The sequence below is a fragment of the Ceratotherium simum genome, chromosome 4 (genome assembly GCF_057802395.1).
Source record: "Ceratotherium simum simum isolate JZ-2026a chromosome 4, ASM5780239v1, whole genome shotgun sequence".
Lineage (NCBI taxonomy): Eukaryota > Metazoa > Chordata > Mammalia > Perissodactyla > Rhinocerotidae > Ceratotherium > Ceratotherium simum.
The window spans coordinates 57,783,678-57,810,983 of NC_141903.1; the positions used below are offsets into that span (position 1 = coordinate 57,783,678).

At 38.0% G+C, this 27,306-nt stretch overlaps 1 protein-coding gene and 1 long non-coding RNA gene across 5 annotated transcripts in view; one reads left to right on the forward strand and one right to left on the reverse strand.

The window, feature by feature from the left end:
• Window positions 1-27,306, reverse strand: part of KCNN2 (potassium calcium-activated channel subfamily N member 2) — a 142,909-nt gene that overhangs the window by 112,699 nt on the left and 2,904 nt on the right. The window lies entirely within an intron of this gene.
• Window positions 1-27,306, forward strand: part of LOC147917303 (uncharacterized) — a 251,280-nt gene that overhangs the window by 20,377 nt on the left and 203,597 nt on the right. The window lies entirely within an intron of this gene.

Below are 27,306 nucleotides of genomic sequence, written 5' to 3' on the forward strand. Positions count from 1 at the left end.
TCTCAGTGTTTGATGAGGAAGAGAAGTATAAATGAATGATTACAGTACCCGTGGAAATTACCATAACAGAAGGGTGAAAAAGACGCTGAGCAAATACAGTGGAGGGTTCTGGGGAGGCTACAGCATGGACTAGTACGGGGAATAGTGCCATCATGGAACAGTGCCTACCCCTTCTTTCACAGTAGCTGCCCAGACTCTTCATATAACTTAGGACTATGAATTTCCAAGTTCAGTTTTAGGACATTTGGGAGATAATGACCCAAAAGAAAATGCACAGAAATGTGTTCATCCAAAAAAGAGGCCCCTTCTTTAGAAACCAGCTTTTGGATGAAATAGAGTGAAAACGCCACTACAGAGGCAAGCCAAGTAACGAGGTTTTTTCCTTTACTAAAGCATTGCCAAGACTCAGGCAACAAAGAAGTAAGAGCACAATTGCCTGTCACAGACTAGGTCAAAGGACAAACAGAGAAAGAGAGAAGACTTTCAATGGTGTCACCGAGATCTCCTCCAAGACCTTCAGCCCAGAACTGGAGAAGGAAAAAACAGAAATGCTATGTTCACAATTCACTAGTCCTGAGCAAAACTGAGAAGAAACAAGCAAAGCTGATGTTTGTCACTCCCTCATCACTGCCTATGGCCTCTCCCTCTTTTGGAGCCTCCTGCCCATTCCAGCAGCCCTGTGCACTCATGCTGCCCTGAGAGTTTTCTGAGCCCAAGGAGGAAGATGTGAAAACTAATGCAGGAAAGTATTAATCACTGAATTGCGAATTCCCTGAGCAAAGAGTGCAGAGAAAAGAACTTGCCTGGAATGCAGGAAACCAAGGCTCAGATTACAAACATTCTAACTTGTTATATGACCTTGGGAAGTCATTTAAACTTCACGGAACTTAATTCAGCTGTAAATGGAGATAACATTATTCGCTGTCTCTGAAGGCGGTTGTAACGATGAAATGAACACATATCATATCATATGTTGCAGCCAACACCGTTAACTGGCCATTCCCATCCCTCTTCTCTCTTGCCCATCTCCATTTCAGAAGTATCCACTTTCCCCAGACTCTTTTGCAGCTATATGTAGCCATGTGATGCAGTTCTGACCAGAAGTCATGAACAAAAGATTGTTGGAGAACTTTTTAGAATGTCTTTGCTTTTTTTGAATAAAAATGACATTTAGCTGGCATAGCCGTCTTCCTTCCCTTCCTCTAACCCTAAACAGAGGTGATGACTAGGTCTGTAGCAACAGTCTCGTGATCATGAGAAAAAGGCTAAAAGAATCACAGTAACGCCAGCCCTGAGTGATCTTAAGTCACTGAACGAGCAACCACTTACTCTATTTGTTTAAAGTCACTGTTAGTTGGGTTTTCTGTTATTTGAGCAGCTAAAAGTATGCCTACATTTAATTTAATATACATTAAAGTGCTGTGTAAAGGTCTATAAAAGATAAGGAATAATTATTAACTTAAACGCTTCATGGAGAGAGTAGCCAACAATTCAAAAGGGATCCATCTCAGATACTGGAATTTAAAACACAATAACTATTGAGTGGTGGAGTTATTTATGGGAGGGAGGCTTTTCTTCATGCCTTTTAAATATCAACCAACTGCTCAGAATATCCAGTAGTGTGACTCATAGGAAACACACACACACACACACTTTGGAGGCAGAGAAGCTTGGATTTCATTTCTGGCTTGACCACTTATTAGCTAAGAGGTTTTGGGCAAGATACTTAATCTCTCTGAACCTCAGTTTGCTCATCTACAAAAAACAAAAATAATGAAAACCTTGGATGATTATTAAGATTTCATTCTGCTGACCTTAGTAAAAGTGACCCCATGAATAAGTAATAGTATTCCACGGACCCTCAAGAGGGGCAAGTACGTGAATTAAATGTTAACTTGTGAAACAAAAATGTGGAAATAGTCATGGAAGAGGAGGAAGGAAATTAGGTAAGAAAAGACAGATTAGAGCAAAGTCAGTATTGAGAGGAGCTCTAGAAACTTCAACGGTACCTATTTTTGAAAGAATTCTTATCATTTGCTGAAACAGAGTTTCTGAAATTCTTCTCTTCTAACTTAGCTTTGTCTACAGACCAAAATCGTAGAATTGTCTACTGGGGTCTAGTGATAGGTAAGGTTGTCATAAATCCATGTCCTGCTGCTCTTAAAAACTATTTAGAATCTTAATCCCCTTTCACACAGCTTTCCACAACTGGGCCTATGTCTTCTGTAATCCCACTCAGGCGTTGTACACATGTTGATGTACTATCAGATAATTATTCTCACATTGCCTTGGAATCTACATAAGGTGTCTCCAAAAATTACTTTTGAACTTCTCCAGAAAGATAGAAAAATTATTTTTCCCCTTTTGTTTGTCTCAGCAGAAGTGATATCATGGAAAGCACTAAGGTATCGGGCTTAGGAGCCTGTGCTCTAGAATCTAGACTCAAGCAGGCCCAGTTTCCACTCTTGACGTTCTACCACTGACTAGTTCTGTGACCTCAGAAAAATTACTTAAACTCTGTAAGCCTCAGTTTCATCATTTGTTAAGGAGGCTTAAGTAGAGCATCTTACAAGACTGAAAGAGACGGTGCTCAGCAAATGTTGGTTTCTTTCATAATCATTAATTTAAGTACTGTGTTAACAGTTGGTCTCCAACGAATGTACTCTTGAGTAACTGAAGGTAGAGTAAGCAGAGATAGACACAAAACTGACATCACTGATTGTAGCTACTGGAAAGGATGAAAATCAAGACTAGAGGAAATGAGAAACTGGAATAAAATTTCTCCATGGTCAGTTTTTTACTAAGTTTTCATTGACACGCTTATATTAATCGTCTACAAATTTTGGTAAGCATCCTCAAATAATTTTTGGAAGTTGATAGGGGTTAAATCTTAAGTAAAATAACATAAACTTGGTTAAGTCCTAAAGCCATGAAATAATCGAATTATGAGACAACTCATTTGATTCCAAAAATGTAATCCAAAATGATAAAAACTGTGTATTTTCATTTGAAGCATTATAGTAATTATGCTACATGGCTAAAATCTATTACCATCACCTTAGTTATTTTAAGCACTTAAAAAGCTAGCTAACAGCCAGTTCACATTTATTATCTCATTTGCCCTTATAAGAGTCCAATTAAAGCAACTGAAAGAATTTGGTCACGGTCACATCGTGTGTTACTGAAAAACCTGAAGCTAAAGTTCAGGTCTTCCAGCATTCACATCATTTGATGGGGGCATCAGCTTGAACTGAAAAGTTAAATGCAAATCAAATATTTATAAAGCAAATAAACGCTTACCCACTAATTTACATTATGATTTCTAAAATGTCACATCTTTACTCCCTGATGATCTTCGATGACAGCAGCTCCTCAGACCCCTGCTTCTCTGGCAGAAGCAAATATTTAAATAAAGTTGCACGTTACATTCAATGCCCTGTGGTAACAGAAATAGACTACTTCCTAGTTTATCTTCCAAGTTAGATATTCTTCATCCTGAATATTTTTTTTAACTTTGATTGTAGAGAACCCTGAATTAGACACAGTGCTTGAGGTGAAACTTGAAAGCTGTTTTAAAGTTTGCTTCACTCACCGTACGTTAATAAGGCCAAGCACTGCTCCAAACTGTTATGTGTATTAAATCATATAAAACACATAACAACTCGGGAAAGTAGACACTATTATCATCCCCATTTTGGGAATGAGCAAACTGAGGCCCAGAGGTCAAGGAATGAGCCAGGGTTACATGGTGCTCAAGTATGGTGCTGGGATGTGAACGCAAGCAATCCAGCTTCAGAACCTGTGTCCACAGTAAGTATAGACTGCTGCTCATCACATACTTAGCCAGTTATAAAACAATTTTAGGAAGAACACACAGACAATGCAGCAACAACATCAAATGAACCCATAAATTACTGACAAGTTTGCTTATCTAGGGCCCTAGCATTCAGCAAAGGAGAAACAAAGAATATACAATGAGGAAGGAAACAGCAGATTCAAGGAAGAGAACTATTTCATTTAGTAAATCAGTTGTAGCGGGAAGTACTTGCAGAGAGGAAAGACACACACACACACACACACAAAAGCAGACACAAGGTCTCAAAAGTCCCAACAGTCTTAACTCATTTAATGAAAGACCAAACACTCTTATACACTAGTCACCAAAAGGACATCACTGTATTTAAACACAATGCAAAATCTCATGTTCCAAATAACGGTGCTGACTTGAACAAAGGCTCTATGAGATTTAACTGATTCTCTTTTTGAAGGCAGGGGTGTATAGAATTGTTATATCTATGTCTATATTTTAGAAATATTTCTACCCAGATTGTTAAAATAAAAATTGAAGAAACAAAGAAAGACAAATATCATATATGATCTCTCTGATATGTCGAATCTAAAAAAAAAAGAAAGAAAAAACTTCAAGCTCACAGACATAGAGATCAGACTGGTGGTGGTGGTTGCCAGTGGTGGGGGTGGGGGATGGGAGAAATGGGTGAATTTTTTTTTGTTTGTTTAGTTTAAATAAATTGAAAAGAAACATGGGCAAAGGACATGAACAGGCAACACTGGAAAAGAATCAAAGAGCGCTGGTCGGGTTGCTTGCCCCAAGCGCTGCCCCATCCGAAGAAGCTGCCTTCCCTCTGACCTCTGGAAGGGGCAGTCATGTGTGCTCATTTGTTGGCCTGGGAACCATCAGACCCTCAAAAAGAAAAAACTGATTGGAATAATTGATTATAGTCCCCTTCACATTTCTAAAAGAAAATAAGGATCAGCCCCCAAGTCTATACATAGGTAAACTATCTTCCAGGGGGAAAAAATGGTGAAAGGCATTTTCAGACGCAAAGATTAAGAGCAGAAGTGGCTGTTAAAGGATGTGCTACAAGGTAGAAGGAAACAGAAGCCAGAAGAAAGGAGCCGGAGGAGCAAAGGAACAAGCAGGCATGCTAGCAAGTCCAAATAAAAACTGACTAAAAATAATTATAATCATCAACATAATCATAATGACTAATTTGGATGAGGTTGGAAAAGCAAGATAGAAATAAAATCCTGGACATAACTAATTGGATGGAAGGAGGAAGGGAGATTAGAACGAAGGGTCATTATATTGTATGGAAGAAGATAGAAATTTTGATTAACTCCAGACACCACTAAATATACATATTTACTAAAAATTTAAGAGTAACCACTAAAAGAGGGGAAATAAATTGTATAACATTGAAACTATAAGAGAAAAAAATGAATTTTAAAGAAATCCTCACATCACTCAACATAAGGAAAGAGAGGAGAAAGAAGCAGTGAAAAAACTTTAAGAACTTAAAATAAATGTCAGAAATAGGTACAAATATAAAAGTTGCTATAATTAATGAAAATGAACCAGACTATACATTCAAAATGTAATGCTGAGTGAAAAAAAGCAAGTTGTAAAATAATAGGTACAGGATAGTATCCTGGTGAAATTTAAAGGATACAAATACCATAGATTGTTCATAAATACCTTTATATTTAGTGAACATGTAAAAGCATGGGCTGGAAGGATACGCACACAGTTCTGAATGGCAGCTGCCTCTATGGACAGGAGGAGGAAAATAAGACTTGGAGGAAAATGAAGAATATTTCAACTGTGGCTGTAATGTTCTTTTTCTCCTATGATAAATCAAATCTGGGGGGGAAGAGAAACAAAAACATCTACTGCTGACAGGCAGAAAGCTTGAGAGCCTCTGGGTAGGAATACTCTGAAATGTCAGGGAGTCTAGTCTCGGAGTCTCCCTTGCAGTGCCGGGCTGGGGAGCCTTTCTTCTTTCTTGCCTCACGTACAACAAAAAGGCTCTGTTGGAGCTGAACCCAGTGAGGAAGCTGCGAAAGAAGAAAGTCACCAGAATGATTCCTCAAGCTCAACTGCTCAGAGTCTTGGCAACTGGGAACATATCCCAGATGCATGTGATACAAGTGCCTGAAGTCTAAGTACAAACTGCAAGGAAGAGATTTTTAGCTGTTTTGTATTTTTTATTTTTCTAAGCTAGGCCCTCAAAGTTATCTAGAATGGAACATTATGAAACACGTGAAACCCAGTCAGGTGACAGTCCAGGTTAAGCAAAAATGCACTAAATTGTAGTTTAGTGTTTAATTCCAAAAACGTCCTTTTTAAAACATTCTACTTTACTATTTCACGGCTGCCATGTGTTGTTATATTAATAGTGACTTTCTCAATTTTAAAAACAACAAGACAAAACAAATATTAAGTGGTAAATCTGTTACAATTCACCATGTCTGTATTTAATTAAATCCAAATCACCAGGACTACCTCCGAATACCTGCGTGGTAAGACTGGTCAGTCAGAGCTGGTATTGGTGGTTTTTAATAAAGATTATCAATTTGTATTCTTTGGATTCAGATCAGACAAATATTCTTTCTTTATGCTCCATTAAAGAAGAAATAATCAGAGAGGCCACAAAGAAGTTTGGTTTTCTCCGCAACAAGCCTATACCATATGCCAGCCTCTAGTGGAGACACAGAAATCAATGAAACAGCCCATGATGTCAAGGAGCTCACAATGGAGGGGAGGAAAATCGGTGTAAATCCACAGTTAAAATCTCATTTGAATGGGTATAGAAGGAAAGTACCTCAACATAATAAAGGCCATATATGACAAACCCACAGCTAATATCATCCTCAATGGTGAAAAACTGAAAGCTATCCCTCTAAGAACAGGAACTAGACAAGGATGCCCACTGTCACCACTCCTATTTAACATAGTATTGGAAGTCCTAGCCAAAGCAATCAGGCAAGAAAAAGAAATAAAAGGTATCCAAATTGGAAAGGAAGGAGTGAAACTGTCACTATTTGCAGATGACATGATTTATATATAGAAAACCCTAAAGAATCCACCAAAAAACTTTTAGAAGTAATAAAGGAATACGGTCAAGTTGCAGGATACAAAATCAATATACAAAAATCAATTTCATTTCTATACACTAACAAGAAAGTAGCAGAAAGAGAAATTAAGAATATAATCCCATCTACAATGGCAACAAAAAGAATAAAATATCTAGGAATAAATTTAACCAAAGAGGTGAAAGATCTGTACACCGAAAACTATAAAACATTGCTGAAAGAAATTGAAGAAGACACAAAGAAATGGAAAGATATTCCGTGCTCTTGGATTGGAAGGATTGGAAGAATTAACATAATTAAGATGTCCATACTTCCTAAAGCCATCTATAGATTCAATGCAATCCCTATCAAAGTTCCAACAACACTTTTCACAGAAATAGAACAAAGAATCCTAAAATTTATATGGAACAACAGAAGACCCCGAATAGCTAAAGGAATCCTGAGAAAAAAGAATGAAGCTGGAGGTATCACACTCCCTGATTTCAAAATATACTACAAAGCTATAGTAACCAAAACAGCATGGTACTGGCACAAAAACAGACACACAGATCAATGGATAGAATCAAAAGCCCAGAAATAAACCCAGACATCTATGGACAGCTAATCTTTGACAAAGGAGCCAAGAACATACAATGGAGAAAGGAAAGTCTCTTCAACAAATGGTATTGGGAAAACGGGACAGCCACATGTAAACAAATGAAAACAGACCATTACCTTACACCATACACAAAAATTAACTCAAAATGGATTAAAGACTTGAATGTAAGACTTGAAACGATGAAACTTCTAGAAGAAAACATAGGCAGTACACTCTTCGACATTGGTCTTAGCAACATATTTTCAAGCACCATGTCTGACCGGGCAATAGAAATGATAGAAAAAATAAACAAACGGGACTACATCAAACTAAAAAGCTTCTGCACAGCAAAGGAAACCATCAACAAAACAAAAAGACAACCTAACAACTGGGAGAAGATATTTGCAAACCATACATCTGATAAGGGGTTAACCTCCAAAATATATAAAGAACTTATGCCTCTCAACAAGAAAAAAACTAACAACCCAATTGAAAAATGGGCAAAAGACCTGAACAGGCATTTCTCCAAAGAAGATATACAGATGGCCAACAGGTACATGAAAAGATGTTCAGCATCATTAATTATCAGGGAAATGCAAATCAAAACTACAATGAGATATCACCTCACGCCCCTCAGAATGGCTATAATGAACAAGACAGGAAACAAAGAGTGTTGGAGAGGATGTGGAGAGAAGGGAACTCTCATACACTGCTGATGGGAGTGCAAACTGGTACAGCCACTATGGAAAACAGTATGGAGATTCCTCAAAAAATTAAGGATAGAACTGCCATACAATCCAGCTATTCCACTGCTAGGTATTTATCCAAAGAATGTGAAAACACCAATGTGTAAAGATACATGCACCCCTCTGTTCACTGCAGTGTTATTCACAATAGCCAAGACGTGGAAGCAACCTAAGTGCCCATCAAGAGAAGAATGGATAAACAAGATGTGGTATTTATACACAATGGAATACTACTCAGCCATAAGAAACGATGAAATCCAGCCATTTGTGACAACATGGATGTACATTGAGGGTATCATGCAAAGTGAAATAAGTCAGAGGGAGAAGGTCAAATATTGTATGATCTCACTCAATAAGTAGTAGGTAATAACAACAAACAAACACATAGAGACAGAGATTGGATTGGTGGTTACCAGAGGGGAAGGCGGGAGGGAGGAGAGTGAAAGGGATAATTAGGCACATGTGTCTGGTGATGGATTGTAATTAGTATTTGGGTGGTGAACATGAGAACATGATGTAATCCACGCAGAAACAGAAGTATAATGATGTACACCTGAAATTTATACAATGTTATAAACCAATGTTACCACAATAAACCCACAAGAAAAAAAAAATTTTCATTTGAAAAGGATCCACTACACTCAAGCACTGTGATCTTGGGCAAGTCACTTAACTTTTCTATACTTCACTTTCCTTAATAAAATATAATAATACCTACATTACTAAGTTATTATAAGATTAGAAGGTAATCCAAGTATGGCCCTTAGCATAGTCCCTGGCAAACAGAAAGGGCTGAACCAATATTACCCATGTGCATCAACATCATGATTTAAGATAGTACTCTATTAGTTCTAAGATTATTACAAGATGCTAATAAAGGAGAAGGACAACTAAAGTCATCTGTGGGGTCAGAAAAGCTTGCCAGAAGAGGGAAATCTGAGCTGGATCCAAAGGCAGATGGATGAAAGTAGTATATTCCAGGTAAAGGGTGCAGCACATACAGAGGCACAGAAAGCTGAAAGAGTGGCACAGCTTTGGCTCTCCAAACAATTTAGGATAGTTCTAATGACGTGCATGCATGCGTGTGTGTGTGTACAGACATGGGCTGTTAATGAATAATGAGGCTGAAGGGGTAAGAAAGATCAGATCACAAAGCACCTTATAGGCCACAGGAAGGAATTTGGCTTTTCTTCATAACATGCATTGAAGGTGATCCTCATGGTTGACATCAATTATATAAATCAAGATGGATCTGTATTTGTAAATTTCAAATATGAAACAGTACAAGAAAAAAAATTTAGGGTTTTAGTGACCAGGGTCTAACTTCAATGTTGTGAAGGAAGGGAGAAAGGGAGTGAGAAAGGGGAAAAAAAAGGGAGGGAAGCAAATAAGAAAACAAAAAAGAGGAAAGGAGGAAATGAAAGAAGGAAGCAAATACAGGCAGGCAGAAGAGAGGACTGATGGCCTGACAGTTTATTAAATCCTCAGATTCCGACTGTAACAAGAGCAAATGGGGCAACATGTCTCCATACCTTTAATGTTATCAGATAGAGCATTTCACCACACCCAACTCATTCCACATTTATTAAAATAAACTTCCTAAGACAAGGACGAATCTGGGCATGTATAAAAAACATAATTAAGACAGTTTTCCTCATGATTATTTTTGAAATTGAATAACTTCTTTGCTCAGAGATTCATAATTTATTTGCACAGAGAAGTGAACAAAAATTATATATTTAAGATAGCAGAAAAGAGATGGCAAGTATGTGTCACACAGGCTTCCGCTCACTTCCCCCTTCTATACTCATGGCAGATATGATTAATCAGTCAAGGTCTTTGCCAGTACAGCCCTCTGTAGCCTAAAGAATCATTCTCGATTCTGTGCTACAGACAGTTACAATCCATTGGTAGGAGTTTATGTGTGAGAGGAAACCTATTTGCCACATGCAACAAGAATAATACATGTCTCCCTTCCAAGAAATCTTTCTCTGGACTACCATTCCACTTGGTTTGGTTGAGTATGTGGCCACTAGGGAAGTATGTCGAAGAAAGAATTGTCAGACCTGAATTAGGGGGACGGGATGGGAATCCCAGAGTGGAGCACAGTTATGGCACAGACTCAGATACCATCCAGATTTTATTACAGTCATCAGCGTTCTTTCCCATCCTCTAGTTCACTTTCATGGATAATTGAGTATTGGCTTCTATCCCATCACTGTGGTTCTTTCTGAACAATCCCTAGAGACAGATGAAAAGACTAAATAAGACATATTTTATAGAACGATTAATTATGGATAAAGATTGTTCTATCACAGTCTCCTTGAATCAACTGTGGTGAATTGAAGGTAACATAATGTAAAATTCAGAGGAAACTAGCTACCTCCTTTATATTAAGGTAAACCAAATGTTTGAACATCATAGGTTTTCGAGAAGTGGTTACTTTATTTTATGGTTATAACTGACATGGCAAATGATACTTTTCTCATATATTTCAGATAAAATCATACCTAACAGCAAAGGTCCAATTGTGAAAAAAAAGAAAAGAAAAAAACTTCTGAAGTTATAAATCTGAATTTGTTTCTCAGCTTTGCTACAAGATAGCTGAATAGGAATTATAGTCTAGATTAAATGAGACAATGTGTATAAATATACTTAGTACAGTGCCTGCTCACAGTATCTACATGACACATATTGCTTATTTTGATACATATTAGTTAGTTCACCTTTCCAAAGAATAGCCATAAAGCATGCAGCTAACAAATCTGGACTTCTATTTTATATCTCTCAATAATTTTCCACATTAGTCATGTTGGTGGTCTTTTGTCCCTATGCCACATCCACTCAAAAGCATTAAGTGGTACTTAGTAAGTTTTCCAAAATCTTCCCTTTGCCTCACCTTCCCTTCTAAGACCATATTTATCTCAGGCAGCCAATCTTTTAGCCAATTCCTTAAGGAAAACCACTTTCATGTCATCATTACCTTTGTCATCATATGTAATTTTTGAGAGAATCACCAAATACTATATGAATGGGAAAGTGAGAAGAAAATATAGGGTGACATATACAGACCCCATTGCAGGCTGGAGGCTCAAATTCAGGAACAGGAGACTCACACTAAGAAAAACCTATCCAAACCCTTCTGATAATTGCACAAAACCCAACTAAACAGTTCTTCCACTAAAGGTCACAGATTGGTTATTATAGCTTAATACCTGGGAAAATTGGAAAATACTTTTCTAAGATACTCATTTGTTCCTATTAACCTCATCTGCTACACTTAAGAAGGTTCACACATTCACAAAAAGTTCACTCAATTTTTAAACCAGGGACATGACATTAAACACAAACAGCCTGGAGAGAAGTCCTGAACATGAACAGGTCTGATCACCAATCACAGGGGTTTAACAGAAGCAAACTGCTAATCCTGAGAGTGGCCAGTTTCCAGGGATGAACACATGACCAGCATTGTGAGAGCAGATGCCATCCCTCCACTAGTTTTATGGCAGAAAGCTGCACAAATGGGCAAAGGGAATGAGAGTCTCTCATTAGACAAGAGAACGACTGATGCCTGAAAGGGAGAATACTCTCCCAGGTGGCTTTTCTCCAGTAGCTTTCTTTTTCTGTCTCTAACATCCAGAGAAAGAGGCATCTATGTCAAGTGCCTCAAAGCAGAGTTACTTGAGTCTCCTAATGCAATCATATGGACACAGAGAGAATAAATGCCAACACGTGACTAAACATAAGACTAAAGATTTACTATTTTCCCCAGAGGTAGCAATAGTCTCACGTAGATACCTATACATCTACATTGAGCAATTATGACTCGAGTTCAGGCTGGTGAATACCACAGAATATCTACAGACAACGATTTACTTTATTTAGGAAACCTCCCAAATGGCTGTACATCATAGAAAGGATCAGAGGTGACAGTTAACTTGGAGATATTATGGATGCCAGGGATGGTCACCTTTTAAGACTACCTCAAAAGCTGGAAAACCCATTTCAATAGCCATGGAAGGCAAGGACTGTGCTGCAGATTACTAATAAAGGAAAACAAAAAGAAAACATATGCCACAGTCTTCTAAATTGCTACCCACTGTTCAACCATTTTCAAAGCCTATTTCTCAACCATGATTAAAATATGGGAAAAAATATGTACACCAGAGAACATTAACTTCACGGCTCACCTACTAATAGGATGATAATCTGTCATTCTCTTGCAAGTACAATTCTCCAGATCCATGAACATCATCATATTATTCCAGGTTAAAGAGGAATCTATGCAGTTAACGGATGGGAACCACCTCTGCCCCCGGCTATTGCCCAGCACCGTCCCAGCACCGTCAGGAAGAAAATATGGACAGGAGCTGAGGACTAGCTCCTGCCCTGCCCCTTCCTTGGTTTAGTTCCACAAGAGCGGTGGATGGTAACACGCAATGGTGCAGCCTGTGATGTAGCTTGGGGGCAAAAAGATGTGTAACTGCCACTGAGAAGGTAAAGCATATCCACAGAAAACAACTTAACAAGGTTTAACTACTCAATTCTATGGAATGGTAACAAATACAAAGCCAGTCCTGTTGGCCTAGTGGTTAAGATTGGCGCTCTAACTACCACGGCCCAGGGTTCATTCCCTGGTCAGAGAACCATACCACCTGTCTGTCGGTTGTCATACCACCAGAAAGAAGTGAGGGGAGGGCGAGAGCTGTCAGACTGGAAGCTGGGATACTACTTCACAGACATTAAAAATGACAAGGGTAAAAACCAAGGCAGAAATTCCCAAAAAGGGCTGTTTGTGTTTCTCTGAGATGATTCTAAGCTGTATGTTGTTTATTTACAGTTTTAATTTATTATGTATTAGAAAACATTTAATTACACTACAATCCATAATTTCTTGGTCTTGTTATTGAAGATGAGGCTAAAAGAAGGGAGCTGACTTAAAGAAAAATACTATATATAGTATAGAAATAAAATAATGTAAATATTAAAATATAAATAAAATAATGTATAACATACTATATATTATTTTAACATAATTTATATAAATTATCTAAATATATTTTATATATTGTATACTATACAAATATTGTATATTTTATATATCATTTTATTGTATGCACAATATATACTTTATATTTTATTATCACAATATAATAGGCAATATATTATAGAATGCGATACATAATATATAAATTATATAAATATAAAATATTAATTAAATGTAAAAATAGTAGAGATTGTAGGAGGACCTGGGAAAAGTCTAACTTCAGGAAACACAGAGCTAAGATACTTGAGAATGTTACCAGAAAGCAGAGGTAATGCAAAAGACACTAAGGAGGAAATATTTGTAGGATCAGGTGACTCTACTGGGGGTGAAGGGTGGGAGAGGAGAGGAGAAAAGAGCAAGGGTACTCACTGGGGCCCTAGGTGGACAGTGGTGCACTTTACAAGGATGGCAAATGTACGAGGGCAGGGAGGAGGCCTGGGGAGACTGGTAAACGCCTGTGGGACTTCTAAGAGTTGTCCAGTAGTCAGCTAAGAGTGGAGAAGATTATCTCCATGAAATATAACTTTAATCACTAGGGAAGAGAAATAAGCAAATTAATAAATTATACAGGCAGCCAGAATTCCAGATCTAAAGAAAAAAACAGCACTCCTTACTGCTTCCCAACTTACTTTGTAATTTTTTTAGATAAAATAAAAAAGCATTTACAGGGTTTACAGTGTCTCATGACACTGTTGGTGTGGCTGGCCTCAATGAGGAAGGGAGGCTCATGTTTTGAAGAATGTGTTTTATAGTTCACTGTTCTCTATCTCCGGGCAGAAGAAACACTTTTGTGCATATTTCTCCCTTCCTTTGTTGACCATCCTGGTCTGTAACTCAAAGGTCAGCAAACTTTTTCTGTAAAGGACCAGAGTAAATATTTTTGACCTTACAAGCCACATGGTCTCTGTTGCAACTACACAACTCCGCTGTTATAGGGCAAAAGTAGGAATATACAATACATACACAAATGGGCATGGCTGTGTTCCAATAAAACTTTATTTGCCCAGAAGGACAGATTTGGCTGTAGTTTGCCAATCCCCTGCTCTGATTAATCAAGTATTTGCCTTCTCTGCCCAAATTCCCTCTTAGCAGAACTTGGTTCACCTACCTTGAAAATAGTACATTACTACTCTTCTCCATCTCACTTTGAGATCCTCCCAGACTCTAGACTCTGCTTCTCTACTAGGGATACAGTATTTACTTAATAATAGCAATGATGGAAAAGGAATAATAGGAGGAGTTAACATTTACGGAATGTGCCATTTATGAAGTGCCTGGTACCACACTAGGTTCTTCATAAACGTGTTTCACCAATCCTTAAAACCATCTAATGAGACAGGTATAATTACCATCTCCATTTTACAGATGAAAATGAGGTTGAGAGAGGTAACATTTTCTTCTCATGGTCACCCAGGGTGAAGCGGAGTTCTAACCCAAGTCTGTCTGGATCCAGAGCCAGAGTTCTTAACCGCCCCCCTGGGCTGCTTCCCAGAAGCACATATGGCTGTCTGGCTAGACGGTGTCTATCCGACCACTCCTCCTAGGCTGTCCTCTGGGGGCTAGACTTTGTGTTGCCACCCCACCCTGCTGGACAGTGACAGGCCCTGCCAGATGGCATCTATCACCTCCAGGGCAGTGGCTCTTCTACTTTTCACAAAGTTTTGACATTTAACATAAACACAAGTACAAGCGCCAGATACGATCCCGCATGACCGGAAAACATTATGTTTATGCCTATTTGTCCTTCCTCCACAACGGTGACGCACCCAAGGGCATTAGGGATCATTGTGTAACCTCAACTCATCCCTTAGCATCAGAGTTAGCTAGGGAATCCCGACATGGCTGGAAATCTCAAAACACAGCATGTGTTCTCCCAGAATATTCCCCAATGAAAACAAGGCTGGGGGAGCTGAGAGGGAAGGGTTAGGTAAACACACCCAGCAGGGGCCTCACAGGTTGCTGGGTAGGGAAGGCTGCTCCTCAGAAGAAAGGATCCAACAGGCAAATTTAAAACAAAGTCAATGAGATGATTTTAAAATCCTGCTCTTCTTATCTTCTTGGTAAAGAGGACCAGATTTCCAGTGCTTCATTGTAATTTGCTCCATGTGTTTAAGAAAAAAGGGTAAAAATCATCAACTGCTTTGAGCCCACTATAAATGTATAGGTCATCATTTTACTAATAGAGGAGAATGGAAATGAGAGCAAATTAATAAAAATTTGTATTCAGCCTGGGAATGCAGCTAGAGCTCCTATCACATGGGTATCTGAGCTCACCACCTCCACCCCACCAGCCTCCCAATCCTATTCCTTTGCATTTGCTGAATTTGTTTCCCACGTGGCAATACAGAATAATCCAGGTCTTGAAGATGAGCCTTCATCCCACCCTCCACCACACGGATCATCTTGCTGTGGCCATGTGTGCTCCTACACAATGGTGCAGAGAAGACCTCTTGTTGGGGCAAATGCTGCAGAGCAAATGCTCGCCCACGGATTTTGCTATGTGCTCTCTGCACAGGATGTTCTGACATGGGCTCCAGGGACTAAGTCCTAAACACATGTCCACTTTCCTTCTGTGGCTAGTTGTATAAAACTGCAATGAGATCATTTGACGGAGAAATTATTTCGAAATAGCTGCCACTGAAGCAATCTGTGTACACGGTATCAGACTAAGCGAGACAGTGAACATGACAGTAAGGGGGCTGGATCTTCAGCCCCCAATGTAAGGAACACCCTAGGGACACATTCTGAGATGTGAAGCAGAACATGGCCAAAACGCAACAACTGAAAAGCAGGTATAGTTGTCAAAAAAGATAAAAGAGATTTTGTAAAATAGATATGCTGAAGGAAAAAAAGAAAAGAATACAGAAGATTGAGCCTTTTAAAAATGATATAAAAAATTGATGAGAGCCAGTGAATTCCAAATTAAGGAAATCAAAAAAAAAATAGGTTTCATCCCTAAACACAGTGTTTTTGCTCTTTTCCCCCCAAAATAAGCATATTAGAGATTTCTCTTTGTATCATTACTGCTTAATTTTTGAAAGTCTGCCCAAATGCATTTGCATTAAGCATCCTCTTTGACATTGACAAATGAGAACAAATAGTTAGGTTCTTGACTAAAATGCTAATGGGAAAGAAGTAAAATTTTATTCAAAATATTTTTCAACAACAGCATTAAAATTTGCAACATCACGCACAGGTTTAAGCAGTAAACTAAAGCTTTTAACAATAGCATATTTAACTGAATAAATATATTTTAAGCTACTGTCACTTCAAAGGAAAGACAGCAATTCATGCTCTTTGATATAAGAACTTTTTCCAAGTATGGGAGGATTTACCAATATGAAAATTGACCTATGGCAAGTTTCTAAAAGTCAAGACTTTTAGTCTTAAAATTTCGTAGCTAAATCCACATAAACTAAATTAAGTTCTCAGTCAATAGGCTTCGCTTTGTGTATATGCCTAGAAGTACTAGATACACCTTTGAAAAAGCATAAGGTGACTATTATAAATCCCACAACCGTCATTTTTATATCACATTATATGCATGCAACTTCAATAAATATTCAGCCTAATTATTACTTTTCAATATTTTAAATAATCTGTGACCTTAAAAATAAATCCAATACTAGGATACAATTTCCCTTAGCCACTTAGCAAAAAAATAAGCAGTTTAGGGATTAGTACTCAGGTACTTTTTAATCTTTATGACAATAGACACTATTCTCAGACAAGCACTATCCAAGGTCAAAACCATGATAAACATACCATAGTGCTTAATGCCTCCTCTCCAAAATTCAGTATGTTTGTGTCAAAACTAATATACAAATACTGCATAGAATTTCCTTGGAAGACCAAAGCTTCCAGATAGAAAGAAGACTACCTCAGTGACCAAACAATGAAGGCTATATATCAAAATTTTAATAGATCACTTGGAAACAACCCCGTCTGAACACCTACTGGATAAGCATTATAGATAAATACATAATTGGGTAAAAACGCTCAGAATATCCAAGAAAGCAAAGGACAAATTATTGATGTCAAATACTGGCTGTTAAACTTGTCTACATGATTCAGTTCAAAGTTTATAATGTCTGAATCCCAATGTGTTTCATAAACTCAAAAAGCAAAGTTCAAAACTCACTCAACAACACATTGTTCAAAATGAGAGACTAGAATAATACATACTTAATTAATGATTATTTGAAATGAAACGGAAGAGAAGATGTAAGCTCTCTAATAAAAAGTAAACCCAATCACTGTACCAATAATACTTTGAGATGTTATTTGTCAGATTTATACACAAAAATTCTTCTCGTGGCCGGCCCAGTGGCGCAGCAGTTAAGTTTGCGGGCTCCGCTTCCGCAGCCTGGGGTTTGCAAGTTCGGATCCCGGGCGTGCACCGACGCACTGCTTGTCAAGCCGTGCTGTGGCGGCGTCTCATATAAAGTGGAGGAAGATAGGCATGGATGTTAGCCCAGGGCCAATCTTCCTCAGCAAAAAAGAGGAGGATTGGCATTGGATGTTAGCTCAGGGCTAATCTTCCTCACACACACACAAAAAAATTCTCAATTTTTTCAGATCCCTATACTCCCAGCAAGATGGTTGGGGGTAGTGTCTTACTAAACCAAACTCACCAGAGATAAACCCAGTCCAGAAAAAGAAAAAAAATGCTTTTTATTAAGATATCCTGTAGACCTACAATGCATACCAACAGAACTGCTGTCAGTTAGTCTTTTACACACATGCCTTTGGCTGTTTACTACCTCTTATCCTTTCAGCAAGGGTTTATTCTAGAATTTTCCATTATCCAAATTATTCCTTTTGCTTACTTTTCTGAGTGCCTCTCTTAACTCTTTTAAGTCACCAGGGCCCTAATTAGTGTTGAGGAGATGTTGTCAGCTGTGACCTGGAAGCCTGAAGGAGTTAAGGGAGCTTGCCAAGAGACTTGCTTCCAGCCTGAAGCTACACCTATGGTAGGTTTATGGGGAGAACGGCTATTCCAGTAAAACTATTAGCCTTAACATTACAATACTTGAACACTAGTTTACAGACCTGAAACCTAACAACCAAAATGAACACTTACCTCCTCAGATAGCCAACTTGCCCACAGGGAGAATGTGAACTAATTCAGTTAAAAAAAAAAAACAAAAAAAACTGGCTGGTCTCAATAGACATCAATGCTTTTATTTTAAAAAAAGTGAACACATATATTCTAGATTAACTGTTAATAAACTAAAGAATACTACTCGAAAGCCCACCTTTTTTTTTCTGTTCCCTATCATAACACTTGTAAGAAAAGAAAAAAATCACTGTTTCCCAAAGCCCAGAGAGGCTGGGCTCCAATTCCTCCCCTTCCACCCCAACAAACCCCAAAATAGCTAACAATAACCAGCAGCTGACACCTAAATAGCCCTCACCACATGCCAGGCAGCAGTCTAAGTGCTTTGTATATATATAAACTCAAGCCTCATAACAACCCAACGGGAGAGGTACTCTATATTCCCATTTTACAGACAAGGAAAGTGAAGGACAGAGAGATTAAGTAATTTGTCCAAGGTCACACAGCTCACTAGTGGCAGAGCTGGGTATAAACCCAAACAGACTGGCTCCAGATGCAGTACACAAAGCCAGGAGGCTACGCTGCAAAAAACAGTCAACAGCTCAAAGGAGGGCCTGACTGCTCTGCTCAGCAGGAAAGGTTGTAGAGAAATTTCAGAAATTATGGTTTTTACGTCTTCCCATAATAAAAAAGATTGGGAACATCTGAGGACAAAGTTATAGTCCAATACGGCTTGCACACTGTCTCTATATAAACTTTAATTACTAAACAGGGACACCCTTTTACAAACCTAGTTGGCCAATGTTTAGAAACCAAGGTCATGGAGAAACAGGAAGGTATATGAGATGACAGAGCAGCAAATTCCCAGACTTACAAAGCAATACCATACTCAAAATACTGACCGGTAAATCCGACCTAGACACTCCAGAAACTAGTCACATCAACTATTTAGCAAAGTGGTTTGAGCACTTTAAAAATGAAAGGAGGGATATAAACTTTTGGGAGGACGATCTGATAAACTATCAGTTGTCTTAAATAATATCCCCTAACTCAGTAATTTTTCACTTGGCAATTTATCCTTAGGAAATCATCAGAGACGCTCACAAAGGTTCATCTGCAAGAATATTCATTATAAAAATGATTTTAAATAGGTTCTTTCTAATTTTTCTTAAGTGCCCAAAAATAAGGGAAAGGATTAAATTGATTACAGCTACACAATAGAAAAAAATTGGAGCTATTAAGAATGTTTAATGGCATAGGGAAATCAACAGAAAATTACACGAACAGAATACCAAATTTCTTTATACAGATATATAGCAAATAACATGTCCATCTACTTTGTATAAATACATTATAACATAAATAATAGTTACCTCTTGGTGATGAAATTAAACTTACATATTCTTTTTCATGTTTTCCTGTGCTTTATAAATTTTCTAACATGAATAGTTATTAAATTTATAATCTGGAGAGAAAAACAAAATTTTTAAGAGAAAAGGCATTTGGTCATGAAGCCTACATTATAACGCTTAAAATGATGAGCACATGAGTCTCGTTTCCTTCCTGGATATCGTTAATAGACTGGTAGATCATGAGACTGCAGTTCACACAAAACATGTGGATTTCAGCCAGGGATCTGACAGTCCTCATGACATTCTTGTAGAGAAGTGTGGCTGCCTGATAGTCAGGGGTCGCAGAGTTGGTATTACTTGAAAGGCTGTACAAAATATCATGGCTGAGCAGATGGCAACAACAAAAAACGTCCTGCTCCTGAGCTCTGACCGAGACATGCCTTGAGCACAGGCTCTCAAAGCACACTTTTCAAACTCACGGCTAGTGCAAAGCTAGGGAGAAGAGTTCCAAGTGTCAATGGCAGGTGTGCAAACGGGTAAGAGCTAGTAATACTGACCATGTTTCTAGAACAGAATTTAGCACTAATTTGAAACCTTATGTCTTGCCAATTCCATAGCCAGTCCAGACGCAGCATTTTCCAAACCTAAACAAGCATTTGTCAAATAAACATCGGAGTTATGATTCAAATGATTCTGACAGACTGAAACACTGGTTTGAAACCAAGACGCTATTTAACAGGGTTAATTAACGTGAAGCCATACATTCAGTTCAATAACAATTTTTACATTTGTTACTTGGCAACAGTTCATGTGAAGCAATGACCATTTTAGTCTAAGAACAGTCAGTATAATGTAGTATTTCTGAGGAAAGGAGGTAACAACCTCACTGGCAGATTCCATCTGAAAGTACTGGGCACATTTCTGACCTTATCGGAAGAGGGAATTCAACAAAACCGAGTAAGTCCAGAAGAATGTGATTAGGGACATTCTAAGCCTGATCAGGAATACTCAAAGAACCTGGGACTATTTAATCAGGAGGGCATTTAAAGGGACCTAACCAACATTTAAATGTTTGCTCTGTGCTTCTACGGAGGGGAGAATCAATTTATTGTTATACTGGAAATTAGTTTGTCTTCTGTCTCGACCACTCCCCTGAAACTGCTCGTCAAGGTCAGCAATGACTTTCAACTTGCCAAATCCAAAAAGCACACACTTCTCTACTCCATATTAACAGATTTTGCAGCATTCAATACACAGCACTGTGCCCTCCTTCCAACACTCCCATCTCCACCTCAGGGACAATTTATTCTTGTCTCTTTTTTCTAGTTCCTCCTTTACTCAACCTCTAGATGACAGAGGTTGATCGACTGTCAACGTTCTTCTCATCTCTTCATTCTCAGTGACTTTATAAATTCCTGTGGGTTTAAATAGTCTATATGCTGGTTACTCCCAAATTTAAATTTCCACTACAGACCTTTCCTCTGAACTCGAGATTCTCTTGTATAATCAGAAGCATTTCAAATGTATTACACTAAAACAAATTCCTGATTCCCCATCCTACCCGTCAATTTGACTCTTCCCCTTTCAGCACCATACACTCAGTTGCTCCAACCAGAACCCTGGGAATTATCTTTGCATTGTCCCTTGCCCTCACCTGTCACATCCAACCCACCAGGAAGCCCATTCTACCCCCAACATGGGTCTCAAACCAGATCGCTTCTCCTCATCTCCGCTGCTGCTACCCAAGCCAAGTGAGCGTCATCTCTCACTATGACATGGTTGCCAAGAGCCTCCCAATGGTCTCCAGACCAATCTCCTCAAAGCATCAATAAAAGGTCTGCTTACACAGAGAGTTGGATCATGACTCTCCCATGCTTTTAACTCTTCAATGACTTCCCCCATGCACTTTGAAGAAAATATCCAAAAATCCTTACCATGGCCTCAAGACCCTTCAACATCAGAACCCTGCATCCCCTTCTGCCTCATCCAGGACCATTCTCCCCCTGCTTGGGCCACACCAGTTTGCTCTCATTTGTTTAAGTGCAGGAGACTCCTTTTGGTCATGAGGCCTTTGTACAGTTTGTTTCCAGACTCCGCCAATAGCTGACCTCCTCTTTTCCTTTACATTCCAGTTTAAAAGTCACTTCCTTAGAAAGGGCTCCCCTGATCACCCTGTCTAATGTGTACAGCCCTCAGCCCTCAATTATTTTCTATCTCAGCCCTTTATATCCCCTACACGGCATTTATCACAACTTCCAAGGATTTTGTTTCTTTACTTAATTTTTGCCTCTCTCCTTAACCCCACATCCTTGGAATGTCAGTTCCAAGAGGGAAGGGACATTCCTGTCTTATTTCTCATTGTATTTGCAGAGCTCAAAAGCTTTTTAAATGTTAAATATGGAAGGAAAACCGGACTTCACTTCAACATAAGGAAAATATTCCTAAAAATAAGAGCTGTCTGGCAATAGAACAGACAGCTTTGTACAAGCAAACTGACAATCAGGGGAAGAGGGTTCAAGCAGAAACTGGGTGACGACCTTAATGAAAGATGACATAAAAGGGGGTTCCTATGCTGGGTGGGATTTTGGGCCAGATAACAACTCAAGTCCCCTCCATGCAGTTTCTAGTTTTATAAATAGAATTCTTAAGGAGTTTCAGGTTAAAAATATACTCCCAAAGTAGCGAACCATTTTATTTCTAATGAGCAGAAATTTTCGCTAAAACAGCCCCACAAAACCACTTTATACTCTGACCAAAAGTAACTTCCCTGAGGTTAAATCAGTGTAGGCTCCCTCTGTCTGCCCTGCCAGATGTGGTCTGGGATGATGACAGCCACAGGGCCCTTCTTTCCAAGTTGTACAGAACATGGCCCAGAAACAAGTTGGCAGATCAAGCAAACCCACTTGCGGTAAACCTAAAGTTCCACTCTTCATTCATTTGTGATGCTGCTCTGTAAACACACCAGGATCGCTTTATTTAGTGTCACACCCATCAATAATGCAGAGATCTTTACACAGGCAGGTGGAGAAAATTAGTCCTGAGTGATTTCATTACTCCAGTGTATACACGAAGTCAAAGGGACTGAGAGTCTCATTACAACTGATGTAGAAGTTGCTGGCAATATAGAGATCAGTCGTGGAGCTGACCACGACACAAAAAAGCAATTCAGGCAAGTTTTCCACCTCACTATCTTTTGGAGTCTTACAGTCAACTAGTAATTCTCATCTACCTCATAGATATAGCAGAGACCTAAACACCAATCTAAGATCATTCCTTCTATTTTTTTAGCTTCCTTCATCTTCACCAACCTCCTCCAATTTTTTTTAAAGTAAAAAAAATAAAAATTTGGTGAATATTTGCTTCTGATGGCATCTTTACAATGATTATTTCATTGGCCAGTAGATTAGACAATGCACCACTAGATATTACAAAATGTTGCAAACAAGCCTATGAGGCCACGAGCTTTGACCTTAAATAATTTTTCTCAAAAAAAAAAAACAATGTTCAGGAAGATAGTAAACCTTTTAGACTTTAAAAAGCTAAAGATATTTAAAATTCCTTTTTATAATAGCCACTGTTAACAATGCTATAAAGAAATAATGTGTGGGGAAGCAGGGAATGTAAACTCTGAGAACATTCCTGAAGGTGGGCGACACCTTTCCATTTAAAATGCAAACTCTCTTTGATTCAGTAATCTGACTACTGGATATTTACCATATGTATATACTCTAATTAGTAGATTAAAATAAGTATGCAAGAATGTTCATTTTTAGCATTGCTTATAACAGCAAAAACCTAGAAAACTCAAAGTACCTATCAGTAAACCACAGGACATCCATAAAATGGGATAATATGCAGCTGCTAAAAAAGAATGAGATAGATCTCTATGTGCTGATGAGGAAAAACCTCCAAGATATATTAAGGAATAAAAGCAAGGTATGTGCATATCTAAACACATCTAAATATTCATTTTTGAAAGTTATGGAAGAATATATGAGAAATTTAAAAGTGGTGGTCTCTGAGAAATAGGACTGAAAGTAAATAGAATGTGACTGTCACATTTATTTTAAACTCTGCTTTACTGTTTGAGTTATTTTTACTACATGTATTTATCATTATTTTATTGCTAAGAATAATAACTATATGCAGTATTTTCCGCATATAGTTAGGTCTAGAGGCATCCAGTTGCTCTTAGTAGGCATGGGAAAGTGAGCATCCTTTCCCAGCCTCCACAAGGCAAGCCAGAGTCTACTAAGTGGGCACTTAGCCACCCCTCCCCAACAGTCCAGGAGCCTTCAATGGTTGCTAAGGCCCCTGCCCTCACTCACTCTTTCCTCCTTTGTGTGGCTTAGATGCACAAGAAAAGAGAAATTTTAATTTCTGTTCTTCCAATTTTAGATCTATATCAACCACCTCTGAAAAGCCAACTCGAAAGAGAATGAGTAGAGTTATTCCACTGCAAAAGATACCAAAGAAAAATTAATGTTTCCTCTAATGCTATTTATTATATAATCATATTACTGTAACAGAATCAAACAAACAAAAATGTTTTCAACTTTAAAGTTCAGTACCTGCCATTCTTCCAAATCCCATGAGAACCAGAAAGATCAGGGTTCAAGGGGCTTTCTTTCCCAACTTAGAATCTTGTATTTGCCTGGCTCAAAATACTAAACAATTCTTTCAACTAAAATTGTTTCCACAAGAGAAATTAGAATACGTGAAAGTTGAAAAGATGAAGTGAAATCTACATTAAAATTTTTTGATGTTGCAGATCTTAAAGAGTGTTTGAACTTTGTTTTGTACTTATTCCATCAAAGAAATACTTCCAGCCCCATGGACGAGGAGGGAGGCAAAACAACAAGTCACAGGAAATCGTGTCTCTGTTTTTCCTATTATTTGACCTGAGACTCGAGATGGGAAGGCCACTTATTTAGTATCCAATGACCTTTCCAAATCATATAAAAGTAATCCCTATAGTACTTTTCCTTTGTCAGAAGGTTGTGATACATAGGCATTTGCTAAAGTTTATTTATTTATTCATCATTCATTCTTTTTTTTTTTTTTTTTGGCTTTACTGATGGATATAGAAAGGCCAAATATCTATTTGAAACAGTCTAATATCTACCTAGCTGAAAAACTGCTCCCACTAAATCTGATTTTATATAAGCATTCTGACCAAAAAAAAAAGTGATTTCATTTTTGGTTGGTTGGGGGATGTAAAAGTAATTAGCGAAATGAACAAACTATAGCCTGGTGCATTGAGCTGTCTGTGGTACTGAAAAATGACACCAAAGCTGAAATGTACTGAGCTCTGTTCTTACAAAGCCTCCCCATCATACTGTTTTAATTCAAGCACTTCCGTCCATGACTCACCTGAACCATCTTATTTTGCCAGAGTGTGTATAAACATTTCATAAAAGGTCACAGTGACTTGCTTTCCAAGGTTCTCCATGGAAATGTCAGGGCCTCCCCAAGCTTCGTTAAGCAATTCCGGTGGACAGAGAGCCAGAACGTTGGCTATAACACTTACTCTTCTTGAATGCAGTGAGAAATCATACCATGTAACCCATACTAGCTAACTCTCACTATCCAACCATCATACTGATGCGCTAAAAAGAAAAAGAAAAACTTCCATTTTAGACTATATGCTACATTGAAGGACATGCTCTGAACGGCAGCATAATTCCTGCATTTAGTTCCTTAACTCAAAGGTAACCAATATATTTGGAACTCTTAATAGTAAACTGAGAAGGGCCTATTTGGTTAAAACTTATGAAAGAAATAGCAATGACATCAATAAGTAAAAACAGGCACAATTCATCATTTTCCACACATAGATACATAAGCCTGCGCACTTGGTTTCATTGAGTGTCAGAGTAAAGTATTTTGGCAGCACCACTGACTCTATTCTCTGGATAAATTAGAACATTCCTACTTTTTCCTGGTTCTTGACTTCTAACTCAGGTTCTCCACATTTATTTGGTCCTCTTCCATTTTATATTTTTGTGAAAAGCAACTCAGATAAGAATTTAGAGCTTCCGCTTAAGGAAGAAATCTCTCTAGATCAAAGGTTGAGTGTAAAAGCTACATCCAAAACAACTAAATGATATTACCCAAGCATCTAGTTTGAAATTATCTTAAGTGTGGTTGGTTTAACAGAAACCATATAGAAAATAAATTCAATTTTAAAAATCTAACATTCTGTGATGTTTATATTGCCCCACCAGTAGACAAGTTCACTGTGCTTATTTGCCTTAGAGGGGCATGCATGTCCTCATTTTTCTCCCCTATGCTATATATACTCTAATCCATATATCTATGCATTTGTATAAAAGAAATAGTCCTCAAAATTAGCCAATGAGTGGAATTCATTCAAGTGTGATATAATCTATAAAAATATGATTTCCTGTCTTTTTATTAGTTTCTGGAAGTTTCAAGAGTCCTAATACGGTATCAAATTTTGTTACAACATATAATTAACATTTGGCAGCCCCTCTCAGACTCCTATGAGTTATTTCAAAAAATCTCCCAATAACTCTTAAAAAGTCAGTGTTCTCAGGAAGACACTTTGTTCTTAATATTAACTCCATCAAATCCTCCCCCACGAATGCTTATTTAGCTGTGTGCTGTTCAGAAGGAATAGGCAATAATCTGAAAGCTGATGTTTAATAAAAAGAAAACCGCGCAAGGTCTCTTTCCAGGATGGATTAAGTAAAACCACTCTGGTCTCCAAGCAAAAAACTCTTAAGTTACTTGATTTTTAAAAACATATTAGAAGACTTTATGATAATCTTTTAAGTTTAACCCTATTCATATACCAAACGTTGGGATTTAGAGAAAACCACAGACAAAGAAATGTCCATGTTTCAGGACTGTTGGCAAGCAGTAGCAGAGCACAGCAGGAAACATTCTGGACTGGATGCTGGGAGGACTGGGCCTGGTCACGCTCTGCGCCAGCTAGCTGTGTGACCTGGCAAGCTACTTACCTCTTCTGACTTCAGGTTCCTCATCTGTAAACTGAATCAAAGGACCATTAGACCTATTTTATTCCTTCCAGCTCAAAGTGTCTACTCTTCAAGTCAAAATGAGAAGATACACCTATAATGTTTAAGTTACCATTTAGTATCACTTGAAAATGTTTGAAAGAATCTCAAAAGCCCACGATCACTAGTGCTGAAATAAAGACAGACCTATGTAAATTATTAAAATTCTAAAGAGTTCAAATGTGTTTGCCTTGTTTTGCCAGTGCAGTTTTATTACTTACCTCTAAATATTCTCACTCTTTCTAATTCTCATTCTCTAACCTCATTCCTTCAAAATCACACTCTTCCAAGTTTTTGCAAATTTGAAAGCAAGATGAATTAATTTCTCCCTCCTCATTGGGGGTCATGTTCATCTTTATTTTGTTTGGGAAAGAGTTAAAATTGGTTTCTTCCCTATTTAGTATGTGTTTGCTAATTACTAACTTAAAATAATTTAACTTATAATTATTACTAAATTATTTAAATGGCAAGTTCTTCACACTGCTTTAAATCCAAAGGGAACTGCTAAAGGAAAGCAGCCTAAATTTGAGAGTTTACTAGTTCCACCAAATGTCTAACAAATGCTCCAAAAAAAATCAGAAAATACAC